The sequence below is a fragment of the Lacerta agilis genome, chromosome 17, assembly GCF_009819535.1.
Source record: "Lacerta agilis isolate rLacAgi1 chromosome 17, rLacAgi1.pri, whole genome shotgun sequence".
Lineage (NCBI taxonomy): Eukaryota > Metazoa > Chordata > Lepidosauria > Squamata > Lacertidae > Lacerta > Lacerta agilis.
This window is the reverse complement of record NC_046328.1, coordinates 36,907,927-36,913,520: the sequence shown is the minus strand read 5'-3', so window position 1 is coordinate 36,913,520 and position 5,594 is coordinate 36,907,927.

Genomic DNA, 5,594 nt, shown 5'->3' with positions numbered 1-5,594 from the left:
AGGCCTTGCGCCGTTCCCTTTTGCACCTTCCAGGGCCCCACGTCCCCCACCCCGACCCTCCGTTACACCAAAGATGGCAGGATGGCGCTTGGCCAGGAGACAAAACGGTGGAAGGGCGCTTGGCCAATGCGCTAAGTGGGGGAAAAACCCAGGATGGGGCCATTGGGGGGTGGGATACGACTTTACGGTTTCATTCCTCTCTGGATCTGACCTCGCGGCAAAAACTAGCCGGATCCTAAACGAGAGCAAACCTTTTTGCGACCTAAAAGGAGGGTTACAGCGAAAACCGGGACGGCGGAGAGCGAGGAAGATGTCTCCCGGGCAAAGGACGGCGTCTACGGTCAAGGCTATTCCAAAGACTTTCTGTGTATGTTTCCCCCGCTGAGACCTTGTTCTGTGTTGTTCCTGTTGAGGAGGCAGCGCCATCTGGTGGCGAGAGGGAAAAGAGAAGCGTGTTTGGCGGTGGGGGTGGGAGAGAGACCTGGCTGTTCTCCATCTCTCTCTTTCAGAGGGAAAGCGGCAACGCTTAAAAAGATGGGAGCATCCTTGGTTGCCACCACCCTGGGGAGGCAGGCCAGGAAACCGATCTAATGTGTTGCACATCTGGGGTGTGTGTGAAATACCACGTACCAAATGCCAGGCTAACCAAGAGGGGTTGAATTGAAAGCCTCCCTCTCAATACAAGGGGAGAGAACCATGTTTTTGGTCGAGGGCCACATTGCCCCTGGGATGATCTCTTGGGGGCCGCCTGCTTGCGGTGGGCGGGGTTGCTGCCAGGGATGGGTGGAGCCAGCACCCAAAATGGGCAGGGCATTTCAAGGCACAGAAAATGAGGTCCCCCCCCCCCCGTTTTGTCAGGCTGGTGATAAAGGCCATCCATTGACCAGGGAAAACCCAGGGTTGACATATGTCCAGAATTTTCCGGACGCAGCCGGAAACAATGTCCGGATGCAAATCGCTGTAATGTCCTCTATTTTGAGATTTTGCAATTCTCAGAAAACAAAACAAAAAAACTCAACTTTTGTGTCCGGGTTTTCACTTTTTGAAATATGGCAACCCTGCCCTGCCCACACCTGTGCCTTTGAAGAACAGCTAAATCTGCAGAAAGCAGCAGCTTGATCTGCCACGGTGCGGAAATTAGCATAGCTGCTACTCATGTGGGCAAACTGGAGCAGGAGAGGGCGGTAGAAATGGAGAGCCTTACCAATGATCCACTTTGATACAGGCCCCGCTGAAGCTTTCCTGATTCAAAGCATGTTCAACGTGGTCATTCCCAGATGGCGTGTTGAGGGAGAACAGCCTTGCAGGCGTCTGACCCCCGTAGCATCCCTGGGCGAGTCAGGGGTCTGGGTTTTGCCTCTTTGGACCAGCAGGGGGCAAGCCAATACCCGCAGTTTGTAACTTACACAGAAAGGGTGTCCCCCCCTTCTTCAGGTGATTTCAAAAGTAAACTCTTGGGCCGGCAAGCTGAGTACTGCCAGCAATTATTCAGCTGTGATTCCTACACTGCAATTTTGTAGAAATGGATTCTTTGTGTTTGTAGCTTCAGACCCACCTCCTCCCACAAACTAGAATGTCTGGTTCTTCTCTGTTTTGACTTGGGCCTTGTTTACAACCTCGGGGGGCTTCTGTTGCTGGTCAGGTAGCCAGACCTCCAGGGCTGACCTGAAGTTTCCAGGTGTGCCTGCCCCACTGCAGGCGAGGGAACTTTTGTTTAATTATTTTATGCACAACAAGAGCTGTTCTCTCTCACAACACGCCTCGGCACAGTTTGGGAGCGATTTCCCCAAGTTCTTCCAGAAGCTGACACCCAAGACCAACCTGCCTTTATCTGTAAGGCAGGGTGGGAAACCTCAGGCCTGGGTGGGGCAGGTGTGGCCCTCCAGGCCTCTCTATGTGGCCCTCAGAGGCCTCTCCTGGCCACCCCTGCTCTCTCCAGGACAGAGGGTAAAGGGGGCTGGGAGAGGGTGTGCAGAAACTAGCCAGCTTTACAAAGACATTTACATCCGCTGTTCTACCACTTTTGCTTCTGGACACTATTGGCATGCGGCCCCTGGAAGATCAGCAAGGGTAGGAATGCGGCCCCTCAGGTGGAAAAAGGCCTCCCATCCATCTTAAGGATTCCTCAAATAATGTAGGGGATGCATTTTCAACCCTTCTTGTGGGCCACACCAAATGAAACTTTGGAAGCCCTCCTAGGTGAAATTGCCATAACCGGCTTTTGCTTTTCTCCGATTGGCTGCTGACATGACAACATATCCCTGGGTGTGGGTGTGTGCAAGGATAGCTCCTCCCCTTCCTGCCAGAACATCATGCCATTGGTCACTGCCTCCTCCTCCCTGTTTCCCTATTGGGTGTTCCCACTGTCCGAAATTTGACAAAACTGCTGGCGGGGGGCGGGGGGAACGAAAAGAAACTTCTACCTCACTTTGTCTCTTGCACCGAAAATGATACCAAAGATGATTTTTGTTTGTTTGTTTCGTTTTGCAAAGGAAGTCTTTTGTGCGTCCGCGTGGGTGAGCATGTGTTTTGAGGATGCGTGGGTAAGGTGGGCGCGTGTGTCGTGACATAGATATATTTCTATCTATTTTTTGCATGGCTTCTCAAAAAAAAAAAAAAGGAAAAAAAGTTACTCTGTTTCGTGTCAGAAACTCTCAGCTTGCGCCGGGCAGAGAGGGAGACGGCCTCCGACCACATCCCTGAATTTGCCACGACGCAACCCGAACCCCCTTCCCCGCTACCACGATTCGTGCAGGTGCTGTCGAGAAGAAATAATTGCACTTTAGTATTTATGCCACAGGGTTAGGAGCTGGAAGGTCCTTCTGAACAGATGCCGAGCCACAAAAGTTTTTCTTTAAAAAAAAACAAGCCACAGCGACGTTTTGTCCACCTGTCCCTGTTGCAAAATTTAGCAGCTCTGTGACTTAGGAAGAAACAAAACAGAGTGCAGCCCATCGAAAGATGTTTATGCATTCTGCACACTTTCCACTTTGTGTCAATTTGGGGTTTTTATTTTGTGTGTAAAAACCTACTGGTTTTTCCGGTCCTATCATGGGGCAGAGGCCTCAGTTGGCAATTGCAAGGGGGGGGGAAGGATGGGGGGGAGCAGCAGCAAGGCAACGGGGGACACAGTTGCGTGTGTCCTCAGGTGTGATGGAGGAGGCCTGAGTCCAGGTGGCTCCTGCACACAGCATAGAGGGAGGGCGCCCTCTTAAACCATCGCCTCAGGTACCAAAAAGGAAAAGTCTTGGGCTGGTCCTGCCTCCAGCTCCCAAGCCAGCTGCTCTGACAAAATCTACCAATTCAAGCAAGGCCACAGTCACACCAGATGTTGAAAGCAGTATGGCAGCACTAGATACAGCCGCTGCTGCGCCCAAAGGATCCTGGGAGATGTAGTTTCAAGCATGCTAGTAGTTGCTAGGGAAACCTCTCCCGCCCCCCCTTTCACCTCAGAGAGCTACAATTCTCGAGGAATTGATCATTCAACCACTCTGAGAATTGCAGCTCCAGGATTTCTCCTAACAGCTCTCCCGCACTCTTAAACTACAGCTCCCAAGATTTTCTTTGGGGGAAGCCATGACACTTTAAAACGGTATCAAGAGTGCTTTAAATGCATGCGAATGTAGCCTTTGCTAACAAAGCACTACAGTGGATACACAAACACCATATTGGTTTTAGGTTGTGGGTGAGCTAGTGGAATTTGACATGCAATCTGCAATAAAAACTACCTTTACGATCTGGCAGATGAGGGAGCGGACACAGGCGGGAGGAGATTTTCTTTGATGTCTCACCGATGATGCAAAGCTGCCCCCCTCCCCTCCTACCACACACCAGCATTATCTTCAAAACACAAAACACACCAGGTGGCCAGATGCATTCTGGAGACAGGGCGATGCCTGTGGCGTTTTAGAAAACTTAAAATTGCGCTTTATGCATAACACCTTGAGTGCAGGAGACAGGCGTGTGACGCTGGCCTAGTCAGAGAAACCAAACCTTGCCACATCAAGGCAAGAGGTTGGGCTGCCATCCAGTAGGCATTCTTTAGCTGCGATTCCTGCACTTCAGGGGGTTGGACTAGATGATCCTTGGGCCCCTTATCAACTCCACAATTCTGATTCCCGCGATTCTAAGAGACACGGCTCTGAGAGTCAGACTTTGAAATGGCAAAAGGACACTTTCTCGGAGCTAGTTCGTTCCATCGTTTGACTGCTCCACTAGTTAATCCTCCTCTGCATCAAAGTTTCCTATAGCCTGACCCTGGTTCTGAGCTCTGGGACCTCAGAGGGTGCCTTCTGGCTTTGATAACCTCTTTTGATGTTTAAAAGCTCCCTGCTTCCAAAAAGCAGACAGCTGCGAACCAGGAAACCTTAATTATATACAGGTGAAACTCGAAAAATTAGAGTATCGTGGAAAGGTTAATTTCTTTCAGTAATTCAACTTAAAAGGTGAAACTGGTATATGAGATAGACTCATGACATGCAAAGCGAGATATGCCAAGCCTTTATTTGTTATAATTGTGATGATTATGGCATACAGCTGATGAGAACCCCAAATTAACAATTTCAACTTTGGGGTTTTCATCAGCTGCACGCCATAATCATCACAATTATAACAAACAAAGGCTTGACATATCTCGCTTTGCATGTCATGGGTCTATCTCATATATTAAACTCCAGTAGCTAATTAAAACAATTGCTTACATAAATGGACTTTTCCACAATATTCTAATTTTTCAAGTTTCACCTGTATATATTAAAAAATCCAGACCCTGCACACGAATATCTTTGTTTCAACAAAAAAAAAAAAAGACCCCCAACTTGGCAAAAAAGAAAAGAAAAGAAGAGGAAGTTTTGTTTAAAAAATGGCAACCCTGCAAATCGTGTTGCCATCTTTTCAAATTTGGCAATTGCTCCTGTGCCTTTAATAACCGGCAGACAAAGCACCAAAGTAGCTTTTCCAGACAAAGAGAAATTTCACCTGCCTCGATTTCTGAGTTCCAGGCTTTCTTTCAGAAAGGCACAGGAGAAGTCAGAAGTTTTGTCTGAAGGAAGGAAAAAGATGGCAACCTAACAAACGCCGATACCTTTCCCATAAGCCCTTTCTTCTCCCCTCCCCTCCCCGCTCCCTGGCCGGTGTAAGCTGAGTGACGTGGTCATGTTTTTAATCAAAGCAGTGCATTACTATATATTAATAAATTGAATGTTTCTTCTTTGTTTGTCGACCGAGCTAACTTAAAAAGAGAGAAAACCAAAGTCGCTTTTTTGGCCTGTAAACGAGAAAATGAAAAGGAAAAAAAAAGAAAGAAGCTGTACATTTTATACCAAAGGTTTTTCTTTTCTTTTCCTTCTTCTTGGATACCTCATCCTGTACCTGTTTGTGGTGAAATGTTAATTCACAAAAAGTAAACGTCCTGAATTGAAATACAATGCAGTGCTTTACATTTAATGGGGAGAGGGGGAAAGTGTGTGTGTGTGTGTGTGTGTTCTCGACAGAAACATCTACATTTTTAAAAATGCATCCTTATAAAATCTCAAAAAGGGAGAAAATTCCTTTAGAAAGGCAGTCAAACTGCTAGGTGGATTTTCCAACAGGAA